Source organism: Phacochoerus africanus, chromosome 1, assembly GCF_016906955.1.
Source record: "Phacochoerus africanus isolate WHEZ1 chromosome 1, ROS_Pafr_v1, whole genome shotgun sequence".
Lineage (NCBI taxonomy): Eukaryota > Metazoa > Chordata > Mammalia > Artiodactyla > Suidae > Phacochoerus > Phacochoerus africanus.
In genome coordinates, this window is record NC_062544.1 from 85130141 (window position 1) to 85143478 (window position 13338).

The window sequence follows — 13338 nt, forward strand, 5'->3', positions numbered from 1 at the left end:
GTATGTTCTTTCTCATTTCCTATGTTCATGTGCCATATTAAACCCCTATTTAAAAGAAAAAATTCCTAGTAAGTCTTTAGATGTATCTAATGAAACCTTACTCTAAAGAAATCAGGACGACAATGACAAGATTTTTTCCTCTTGTACTAAAATCACCTGCAGTCAAATTTCTTTTAAGTTTAGCCCCATTTCTTTATGAGCACTGGAAATTTGACAGGTCCTCTACAGCTAAATAAAAATAAGATTCCTCCCATTTACAATCACGTTTGGACACTAAAACAAATGTTGAATATACTTTTGTCACCATGAAGGAAATAGTAAAGATACTCTTAATTTTCCCAAAAGCTGATAAATATTCTCTCAAAATAGCAACCATCTGATTTAAAGAATTACTGGCTTGTTATCTTAAACAAGAAATCATGTTCAACTCATATTGATGTTTTCTATCCGAAGCGTGTCATGCAATATTATAATTTATCTCATAAATCTACTAGAGTGTGATCAAATCCTATCAACTCTGATTGGCATAAATTTGAAACAATGAAGCAATCGCATTTGTTAAGCAGTTCTATCTTGCTAGACAACATTTTAAAAGTTTATACAATAATATAATTATATTTTTTTCCATAAGACCATTCTGTACCTGATTTGAGTTTTTCATAAGTTTTATATATGTACTGGGTTCAGTGTAATATACAGTGAAAAATAAGAAAGGGAGACAGAAGGAGTATACGAGATGGAGTGACAGAGATGATCTAAGCGTGAACTTCAGACACACCAAAAAACATTTTAGTAAAACTCCAAATGAATTACAAGGTGTCAAGATAGGGGGAAATAAGTTCATTTGAACAAAAACAATTAAAAAAAAAGTATATCTGACTTTATCCTGAAAAAATACGAATGTTGAACTTAAATAAAAATACAGGGAGTTCCTATCATGGCGCAGTGGTAACAAACCCAACTAGTATCCTTGAGGACTCGGGTTTGATCCCTGGCCTCACTCGGTGGGTTAAAGATATAACATTGCCTTGAGCTACAGTGTAGGTTGCAGATGTGGCTCAGATCTGGGGTTGCTGTAGCTGTGGTGTAGGTCAGAAGCTGTAGCTCCAATTCAACCCCCAACCTGGGAACTTCCATATGCGGCGGGTGTGGCCCTAAAAAGACAAAAAAAAAAAAAATACATGAGTATCAAACAGGGAATTCAAACCTTGCTTTATAGAACAAAACAGTACAGCAAAATTTGCCACCTATGTTTTTTAGTGCAAAAATCTCTACTTTTTGAAACCTAAATGATTTTATAAAACATTATAATCATATGTATATGAATTAATAAGTGAAAAATATAATATCCCAAAAGTAATTCTATGTAATTTTAAAGACATTTCTAATTAGCAAGTCAATTCAAGGATGAAAGTGACTAGGCCCTAAAGATACTGGGTGTATGGGCTAAAACAAGAGATAAATATTAAAAATATTAAAAATAATAATATCATCAAGTCATTGATCCTACTGCTTTATATCATCGTGACTAAGATATGACAAAACTACGTGACATTCTATAAACAATAGCTAAATTGCTATTATAAATCCCATTGAGCCATTCATGGATAATTAATCATATACAATTTTGAGACAATTCTCCTACTGAACTTTGTGCTTGTTCATTACATGCACACATCTTCACCCAAAAGTGAATACCTCTTTAACTTCCCTGCATAGCAACCAGGCCTTGTATGTATTCAATACATATTTGCGGACTGGTTTACTTTAACTTTTATAAAAACATAACTCATGATTTAAATTAAAATTTTTATTCCCTACCACTAAAGTTAAATAAAACAAAACAACATTATGATCAAGGTAAAACTTTCCAAAAAGACACAACAGGTAATTCTGATGGTAAAACTTGAACTCAAGGCAGTGACAAAGATCTTTTAATGAAATCTTGTGGTAATTCAGATGTTTTCCCTATTATCTGAGGACATGGCAAGTTTTCACAAAATAGATATATCCTTTTTTCTTAGAATTTTCAATTTAGAATTACTGGAATGCTATGTTAACCAAAGAGGATAAAACTTCCTCTGTTCTTGCCTCTTTTCTATAGTTTTGTTGTACTCTCCTTAACATATGAAACTATCCACTAGTTATCTATTTTTTAGTATCTTTTAGATTAATTCCTAATTAACTGCTTTAAGAAACTGACACTCTAATGACTACTCTGTAGTTTAAATATAAGGACACTTCTTTAATTACCATAGAACAACTGTAAAATATTTTATTTTTTAAAAAGTAAATCTCAATTAAGTTTCATTTTTTTAATCTATCATTCATTGACTAGGATTAAAATAATAAATAATTACAGTTCTGAAAAAAAAACCACTGTTGCTACCAATTAGCAATCTCATTTCTGTATTTCATGTTTTCATTCAAGAAATGCTTTGCTCATAGACACTGGTAAAAATAAGATAATCCCTGTGTTTACTACAGAGATAAGCAATGAACTAATTTTACACCTTGATATAATAAGTATTCTACAAAGGTTTGTAGAAGGTTGAGGAGATGACCCTAAGGAATCAGGGAAAGCTTTCAAGAGCTGCATCTTCCACATTGAGTCAATGTTCAACACAAGGTAAGGAGCGCACAGCACATAAAAAGACTGACTCAACAAAGACTAACCACACAGGTTTATTTTCCTCTTCCTCCCAAAACCCCAAAGAGATCTCAGATTTTTGGAAAATAAATAACTTGTCAAAGGACGTAACTCACAAGAGAACTTATAAAAGACACTGAGCAAAATGCAAACCATTTTGCCCACAGTCCAGCAATATTCAACCTCACACACTGAACCTCTACTACACTGATGGTGAATCTCCAACTAAAAGAACTAGAGAGGAGTTCCTGTTGTGGCTCAGTGATTAACAAACCTAACTAGAATCCATAAGGACTTGGGTTTGATCCTTGGAATCGCTCAGTAGGTTAAGGACCTGGCGTTGCCATGAGCTGTGGTGTAGGTCCCAGACATGTCTTGGATCCCACATTGCTGAGGCTGTGGTGTAAGCCAGCAGCTATAGCTCTGATTTGACCCCTAGCCTGGGAACTTCCATATGCTGCAGGTGCAACCTAAAAAGACAAAAAAATGGAGTTCCCGTCATGGCTCAGTGGTTAACGAATCCGACTAGGAAACATGAGGTTGCAGGTTCAGTCCCTGCCCTTGCTCAGTGGGTTGAGGATCCGGCATTGCCGTGAGCTGTGGTGTAGGTTGCAGACGTGGCTCAGATGTCACGTTGCTGTGGTTCTGGCATAGGCAGGTGGCTACAGCTCCGATTCGACCCCTAGCCTGGGAACCTCCATATGCCGCAGAAGCGGTTCTAGAAATGGCAAAAAGACCAAAAAGAAAAATGAATAAATAAATAAAAGAACTAGAGAAACAAACTTAACAAACAGGAGGAAGAAAAAAACTGCTCCAAATTGATGGACTTGCTTCCAGATGAAGGAGTCCTCTGAAGATTCTGTATAAATAATGAATGAAATCCACTCCAAGACATAGCATCAAAAAAATTCAGAGACAAAGATTCCAAAAGCTTCCATAATTATAAAAAACAAATCATAGACAGCAGAATACAATGTAGAAGGGGAAAAAAAGGCAATGAGCCTTTCAGTAGCAACACTGAGTGCTGTAAAACAGTCTTCAAAGTTCTAAAAATTACCCTGCCACCTAAAATTCTATCCCCAACCAAACTATTAAACAAGTCTGAGAATAAATAAAGACAATTCAACCCATCCTAAGATCTTTTTTCATGTAATAAGGAAGTAAAATCAGAAACAAGACAAGGAATCAGGATTCATGGATAAAGAACAAAGTAAAGTTATCCAATCTCCAAGGATATCAAGTCTTTGACCTTCTTCAAGCTCACATTAACACATTATAAGCACAACTCTGAAAACAGCAGTAGCAGTTAGAGAAATAGTAACCACAGGAAATACTACCAGAGGAAGCAATTAGAAACAAGTATTCTTATATATCAATTTAAAAAAAAAAAAAGTACTCTAAGCAAAGAGGCCACTGAGATTAGAGCGAAACCCCATGACAGGTAAAGTCTTTACATTAAACCAGTATCAAATGACTGCCAAACTGTTACATATTCATCCCTCAAGTTACGTTCACTTGAAAACAAGCAAAAACCCATATTTCTATACAAAAATGCATGTAGACATACACACATTTTCACCCAAGATAAGGTTTAACTGTATTATTTTATAATTAGGTTTCATTTAACAAAACAATAACAAAATCTAACAGTATAGTTTCTATTAAGCTAGCAAATGATTTAGAGATGTTAGCAATAGCACAAAATGACTGTCAATGATTACATCAGTTGTCAATTTCAGAGCCTCTTCACCCCTAAGAGCATTGTTATTTTTCGAAATTTTTTTAAGTGAAAAACCATACTCACTCTATTTGGATGCCTTATGGACAAAATAAAATCTCATTTTTCAATCCCATTATTATATGTATCTCATACACAGTTAATTTTTATTTATAAAATATCAAAGAAATTAGAATAAGCCCCTATATTCCTAATTAGAAGAATATTTGTACTAAAATATTTAATTCATACAAATATTTAATTCTACATGAATTGCCAGCATTAACTTTTTTTTTCATTTATATAAGAAGTTCTAATCTAATTTGGAAGTGTCTCTTAAGCATAAGAGCCAGAAGAGCTCTGCAGAATAAGTGCTCATTTCTTAAAGAGTGGTTCTCAATCCCAGAGATCCAATGTTCCTTTCATTCCCTGTACTATCCTGAAATGAAATTCAGGGATAATAAAATCTACCTACACATGGTTTTTTTAATACCAATATTAATTCCCTAACTATAATGTTAATAAAAAATAAAACTAATTTATAACAAAATACTTATTTCATTATGTTAATGCTTAGGCATAAATACTTAAGAAGAGTGAATACAATAGTCATACATTTGCATCTATATGTAATAAATAAGTTTGGATGAAAGGAGAAAAAGATCACAAGTCATTTTCTATAAGAATACCAAAAAAATGAAAGAGGAGAGGCATAGGAGAATTCTAGAATAAAAACTATTACTGAGATAAGTAGTTACAGACAAAAATTAAATTGAATGTGAAGATAAAGATAGGAATAAGCTTAAATGAAATAAAGACTAAAATGTCAAGACAAATTACATACTGTTGAAATGGAGACTATTATAGAATGTGGTTATTAGAAATAAAACCCAGGTCAGTTGTACTAAGTGTACTGTCAAAATAATTATCTATGCTAAGGTTGTTACAGGGTGGTTATCCCAGAAAACCTACCACATGGTCGAAGCATTAAGTCTCCAGTAGTTAAAAATACTACAAAAAGACTATATCCTCCCAAAATATAAAAGAGCCAATGTGGTGGGTAAAGAAATATAAAAAGTTACAGAGAAGACGTCTAATAGATTACTGGAAATGCTACCAGAGTAATAGTGAAAACTAACATAAAAAGAAATAATTTTTAAAAATTAACATTATATTTACTATCGTTCTAAAAATGAAACTAATATTTAGGATGGCAATCATAAAATATCTTTAAACAATTCTTATTAACTAATAAAATTCAATTTAATTTAGATCCGTCAACTTAAAATTTAGTTTGTTGTTGAAAAAGTCTTAAACAGCCTCTGTTACAGATCTGCAATTAGTATAACAAAGCTTCCAGTAAACTGGAATGAAATGAAATTACTGAAATGAAAAGTTTTCCACTAAATATTTAGTTAGAAATTATAAATCAGGAAGTAGAAAGAACATGAGAAGTACATATAATTTTGAGAGAATTTCTTTATTCTATGTAAGCTTCCCCTCCACACAAACTTTCCCTAAACTATCAGATTCATTTAACACTTTACAAAAAAATTGTCATTATTATTCTATACTGAAGTATTATTGCTTTATCTTTGAGGAGTTTAAATAAGCAAACATTCAAATGTTATGGGACACTCAGAACAATTTTTTGCAGCCTAAATCTGTCCCATGCATTGTAAGATACCTACCATCCCTGATCCCCATCCATTAAATGCCAAAAACTTCCCACCATTGTCATAACAAGTGAAAACACCCCTCCTAATTTCCAAAATTCCCCTTAATGAGCTGTATCACTCTTGTTTATAATTCAGATTCTAAAAGTCTTACAGCATGAAGCATGGTATGGTAGGGAACAGTATAAAAAAAGTGTTTCAAAACAGAAAGAAACACTATACTAAAAATTCTAACATGATGATTTAATCCTCTTCCAAACATTCTTTCTTCAGCCTATATTTTTTGACACTGTGTATAGAAGCTTAAAGAGATTTGTTAGCCACTATACAACACATGTACAGTCTCTCTATATAAGTTTTTAATAAAAAGCTTTCCTATATGTGACCTTTTCAATACTCCAACTTTTACTTAGCCATATTGGACCTAATCAATAGATGGCACACGTATAGGCATACCATGCTTTCATTTCACAATTTAATTTATGTGATTTTATTTTGTTTTTGTGGTTATTGGTATGTTGTTTGGTTTGTAGTATTTCATTAAGCAACATCAATACTAAGGTGATCAATATTAAGACACTGCATTAGTCAGCACAGGACTCAGTAATATTAAAGACAGGACAGAATACATGTCAGTATTACCTAGTGCTCTAAGAAATCCCTGTAGAATGAGAGTCCCCTATTTTCCTCTGCAAACTCTTAAGTTAATAAGGTTCTGTTTAATTAGTGGAGGATTCAAATACACATCCATGCCAAATTTTGCAACCACAAGGGAGGTAGGGAGGTAAGGGCAAGGTATTTCAAACACTTCCACGGGAACACCTTTGGGTAGCTATCTTAAAATGTCAGTGCAGGACCCAAACTACTTCACATGCCAGCACAGAACAGATGAGGTGTGAAAGAAATTTTGTGTTTAACATGACCTTTGGCTGTACTTTCACTTGTCATAATTATAAAGGAGCTACTCTCAGAGCCAACACACAAGCTATGTTATTACTTTTACAACTATAGTAGTATTTCACAAAGTGTTTCAGAGTGTGACAAACTCAAGACAGAATATATTAAAGCTCTTACCTTTGTTACAAGGCATAATAGGCCTTTCCGAACAAAGAGACTTCTGATATTACACATATGTGTGAATAAACTATTGAATAAGAATTTTTCATTTTAAAATACATTCAAATACAAATATGCCACTGTGGTTACCAAGTTCAACTTAACAAGTCATCTATACTCCAAACGGAAAAAAAAACTGGGCATTTAAATTTAATTTCTATTTATGACTTTAATACATGTCAAAAGGGAATTAAAAAGCATACAAAAAAATCTGAATGCCTATTTTCCCCACACATAATTTCACCAAGGAAAAAGTGTTTTCAAAAAGGTTTTCATAAAAACTGCCAACTTATCAATATAAATGATGTGTAACACGATTTTTAAGGGGAAAAAAAGACTTCTGGATCATCTAACAAAATTATACATTCTGAAGCTATAACAAATACAATTAGTTTTCAGTATGTCATATATGCCATTAATTAGGAGATTTACAAAGCAAAACAAGTGTAAAAACATCCTATCATGTATGATACGAAGAAAAACAGATCTACTGTACCATGACCAATTTTACCATACTCATCTTTATGTTCCCAATAGTGATAGCTCTTTACTTTCACCTTGAAAATAGGTTCCAAAAGTTATAAAACAGCAGTCACACTTTATAAAAGTCATAGCCACAAACTGCTTTTGTTGGTTAATAAAAATACATAAACACCAGCCATAACGGATTTGTTTTATCATAAAGTATTTTAAAAGATATTGCATGTGAATTAAAATTCCTCTTAAACACACATGATATACATTATTAGGAACTACTCAATAGGACTTTGAAATATTACTAGGGTGACCACATGACTCAATTTGCCCAGGATGGTATCAGTTTACACCTATTGTCCTGGCATATTATAGTGCACTCCTCCACTCTTAAACTATCCTGAACTGGAAGATAAATTATACAGTCATTCTAGCTATTACAGTATTTCATATTACCTAAGCCATGGGTTTTGAGCATTCTGAGATGTAACATTAATTATTTACTTGAAAAATCTAACTTAAAACCAAGTGATTCACACAGTACCCCAACATTCATACAAATGCAGTTACCTAGGGCACTCATCACCAAAATTTGACCTAACAGGGCCCTGGAAGCGGCCTTGGGCTTAAGAGTCAAAACAAGTGATCTGAGTGTTAGACCTCCACCAGGAACAATTCAATCTCCCCGAGGCACAAATTCTTCTGTATTTAATTTAGATCCACTACACAGGATAATAAGAAGAACCAAGTCAGAAAATTCATACCACCTACTGTTTCAAAAAGATGACCAAAGGTAACACAAAGTGAGTATACTTAGCAAGTTAAACATATCAGAGATGTAAATAAATACAGTCTCTAAAAACAAACAAAATCAACTCGGGTGAAAAACTACATTGTACCAACTACACATACAAAACTGTGACGGGTTAAAACCCTTGGGAATCAGACTAGGAGAGTTCCAATCCCAGCGTTATCATCTACTGCCACCTGAATGGCAATGAGCAAGTTACTTAACATCTCTAAGTCTCTGTTTCCTCACTCTTAGAATGAAAATAACTGTACTTATTCACTGTGAAGAGGAACAAATAATCCATGTAACAGATATAAGCACTGTGCCTGCACGTAGTAAGTACTCAGTAAATGCTAACTGTTATTATGACAATCTCTATCAATGTCTCTATCCAAAAACAGGTCCTATTCAGGTGACAATTTCACACATGTGTATGCGTGAGTGCACACATGTGTACCTTGCAGTTAAGATCACTTGGATGACACAGCTAGGACTCCAAAGAAACATGTTAACAATGTGGGTTGAATATATTATATAACTAGCATATTAGATCTTATTCAACACTGGAGAAGGTAGCTTTTATTCTGCGAAAGAAGTCCACATGTACATCCTAAAGTACTTTTTAAAAGAGAATTCTATATCTAACAATATCTGTGGCTATTCATCTACAGAGCAGAAGAGTCACAAATATATACAATACATACATTTTTAAATCCATGTATATAAACCAAATAAAACTGCTTCTTTTAAGGCAAGCATATGAAGATATCAAAGCAATATTCCAATTAAACATTGGTATGTTCAATACTTCAAAATAATAAACTTGGGTTTACATATGCATAATCTACAATTCTATAGTGAAACCTGTCTACAGAGGTCATTTTCACTATATTTCAATAGCAACCTGACTTGAAATTTACAATACTGCTTTTCTTTGAAATGCTAAAACTCTAAAGTACATAGTAATTCACTGTAAGCAAACACATGATAAGGACTATTTGTGTACATGATGCTCTTTTACCCAAACAACTACTTTAACATATTCATTAAACCCATTCAAAGAGAGAGCCCTAATAACTTGTGCTACCTTATGAAAGAGTCAGAACTAAGAAGAAACACCTTATTTGATTAAATATGGAAACTCTACATAAGAGAATTATTAAAGTCAGAGAAACTATAGCTTGCTTTTATAAAGACCTTTGTCCATTTTTAGCTCATATGAAAATTTCCATAAGAGATATGGTATAAAATAAATCTGTCACTAAGACTGATATAAAAATCCACATAAACATCATGCTGTTTTCCAAATGCACATATAATGAGGATTTAAAAAAAACAAAGGTTACATCAGGTAAATTTACATCTCAGAGAGCCACATTTAAGTTAGACTTCATTTCTCTAAACTTTCCTAAAAATATTCCAGTAGTAAAATAGCTTTGCCACTAAAATAGAATAAGACTCCATTATCTATTCTAAAGCAAGTAAGAAATACAGACCTGCCCTTTAGAGACACCAAGGATAATGTGGACTGAGGTTTACATGTTCAATCTCAGTTTACACACTACAGGCTACATCATTAATTTGTAAGTGACTCTACAATAAGTATGCATACAACACACATATTCTATCACCAGTAACCCTAAACAGGTAAAATTAGAGCTAAACAAAACATAACTGAAATTTTATCACTATCATAAATTACCTAAAAAAAAAAAATCGCTGGGCATAGCAATGAATATACTTTGCCTTAGAGCTAATACTTTAATTTTAAAGAACCACAAAGAAAAAAAAAATCAAAACTAGTCAGTAACAATGCAGCGTCTAAAAGCAATAAACTCAAAATTAAGTTATAAATAATTTAAAGCATGTCATGAAGATGTATTAATAATTCATCAGATAAATAATTTACTAAATAATCAAATAAATAAATAATGAAATACATAAATAAATCAGCAAATAAATAATTCTGCAAAATAACCTAAACAATAAGTCACCCAAACAAATCACAAACCTACAAAACTACAATGATTTTCTGGATTCTGATAGTTTTAAATAAGCAAATGTACATAAACTAGACCAATCCTTGTTAGAATTAGAAATATTTTTCAATGCTATTGGTAAAATTCTCATCTCAGTATATAAGAACACATTTTCAATTTTTTAAAAACTGCATAGGATTAGTTCTTATAAATTATTAACATGATTATAATATATCCTCCTCTATATTTTACATATAATATCTTTGCCTAACATATTTTCCCCCAAACAACTGGATCCTTAAAATATTCTTAATTTACAGTTCTTTTTCAAGGCAATACTTACAGTACAATAGTGCTATAGTCTTTCTGATAGTTTCCCTATCTTCACCAAGTCTCTGGAAATTTAATTTTCTGCAGGGGTAGAACAATAAGAATAACAAAAGAATAACTATTACAGACAGCATTTTATTCACTAGTGAACACTGCTTTATAATTCTAGAAAGTAGCCATGGGAAGTGGACATTATTAGTTATAAATTTGGTCAAGTTTTTACAAGTCTTCAGTGGACATAGTACAAGCTGACAAAGGCCAGCTTCCTCAATTGGAGCTGACACACAAGCTGTTACAGTTGGCAGGATTTCAGATGTGAAGACAAAAACTTTGAAGGACAAATGATCGGCTGACATCTAATGTTATGGACAATTTGAGAAGCTCAAAGTCCTTGAAAGAACATATGAGATTACTTAACTATTACAATTTGAATGTGGTGACAATCTAATTAGAGCACCACAAAGGGTCAAAATACAACTGACCTCATACATCAGTCTTCATTTAACATTTACTTAAAGTTTATCCACCCACAGTATAGTATTTCTGAAATCCATAAACAGTATATCCCAAACTGTGATAGCCTTTCCCACAGAAATAAAAATTTTGTAATGAGTTTTTGACACTTTCAGTAAGTCCAAACAATACAGCACAATATTTGAAGAGAGGTAAATTAAAATTAAAGTATTTTTTGTAACTTACCTCAATGAACTCTCAAAACAATTTAGATAATATTTTATTCATTCCACAGTCAAGGAACATGAGGCTCAGTAAGAGTCAGTATACTTCCTGTGGTCACCAAGTGGCAGGAAGAGTCTAACTTTGCCTGTACAACCTCCATGTGAAGGATCACTGAACTACTGACTCCTTAAATTTGAGCCCATCCTTAAAAATACAGCAAATCCTAAAGCATCATAAATTGGTTAGAGCAATGGTTTCCAACTGGGGGTGATCTGCTTCCCAAGAGATATTTGGCAGTGTCTGGAGCCATTTCTGATTGTCACAACTAGGGAGTACTATCAGCATCTAAGTGGGTAGAGATCAGGGATGCTGCTAAACACCTTGCAAGGCACAGAACAGTCCTCCAAAACAATGACTGACCTGGCCTAAAATATTAATAGGGCTGAGGGTGGGAAACTCTGGATTAGAGTAAAATGACTTTCAATGCTCCGTGGTCTTCCTATGATAAAATAATACATATTGGTTCAAGAATATAAAGTCTTCTTGTATGTGTAACACTATACGCAGTGGTACACTCTGGATAAAAATGGGTATGCATTGGAGAATAGGTATATGGAAACCCTCTGTACTTTCTGCCCACCCAATTTTTCTATAAACCCAAACTCCTCAAAAAATTGTTTATGAATTTTTAAATGTGTAGCCTTTACTTCTTTCACTAAAATTATAAATCACTGTCTTAGAATCAATACCCAAAAAGTCTATAGCTATAAAAAAATCTTAATTTGCCAAAATTCTTCCAATAGTTGATGAGATCATTAAGTCACATTTATGAGCTAAGTATGTCTAAATATCTAATAATATTACAAATTCATAGGGCTTGAAGAGATTATTCTGATACACTGCAATATATAATCAATAGTCAGTGATTTTTTTTTTTGCCTAAAAGCTATGTTTTCTGAAATAATGTTTGCAGTAATTATTAAAATCAATTGAGATCAAAATTCAGCAATATCATCAGAGAGCTCCATAATTTAGTATCAGGCATTTTCCTTTCAGTACAAATTAATCTCTTTCCAGTCTCAAAGTAGAGTTTGGTTTTCAACGTGGATCTGAAGTCTATTATGACACAATGTGTGATCCCTTATATTGGACCTATCACATGATTACACAGAGCATCAAACAATGGTATCCTTATCAGCTAGCATCATATACTTCCCAAGCACCCTCCCCCTTTTTATGGCAGTAATGAAGCCACACATGGAAGTTCCCAGGCTAGGGATTGAATCCAAGCTGCAGCTGCAACCTACACCACAGTTGCACCAACGTGGGATCCTTTAACCCACTGCACCAGGCCAGGGATCAAACCCACACTTCCATAGCTACCCATGCCACTGCAGTCAGATGCTTAACTCTCTGTGCCAAAGCAGGAACTACCAAAATTTTTAAAATAATAATAATATAATGAATTATAGACAAAAGTAGGAAAAAAAAGGAGGGAGTGAATCTCTCCCATGTAAATGTCTAGAAGTAGACAATGAAAGGCTGAGGTGGCAGCTACAAAAATCAGAGATCTAAGTTCCTTCCATCATTTTGCTCTACCATACACTGTTCTATTACAAGTCACCTTATACCCCAGAAGGCTCTGGGAACTCCAGCTAATACACCCACAGTTGCAAACAGCAGAGAAAAGGAAAGGGACAGAAAGGCACATCCCACACTCCTCTAACTCATGTATTTCAGCTTACAGCTTATAAACCACAACCTAGTCCACTGGTCATACCTAATCACTTGTGAAGATAGGAAATATAGTCTCCAAATTTGGTAATAATGCCAGCCTATAAAACTGGGGATCTTTTTAACTAAGAACACAATGATAATGAATTCTACAGGGCAAATTAAAAGAGGAAAATTACAGTGAAGGTAATAAG

General features: G+C 33.2%; 1 protein-coding gene across 4 annotated transcripts in view; it reads right to left on the reverse strand.

Annotated features, from left to right (window-relative positions):
• TBC1D5 (TBC1 domain family member 5) overlaps positions 1–13338 on the reverse strand; it is a 537689-nt gene that overhangs the window by 469812 nt on the left and 54539 nt on the right. For 3 of the 4 annotated variants that reach the window (XM_047768932.1, XM_047768961.1, XM_047768941.1), the window contains exon 2: positions 10746–10813. The exons of the other annotated variant lie outside the window; for it this stretch is intronic. The gene's annotated coding sequence lies outside the window, so the exon portion shown is untranslated. The remainder of the gene's footprint in view (positions 1–10745; positions 10814–13338) is intronic. 4 annotated transcript variants of the gene reach the window in all.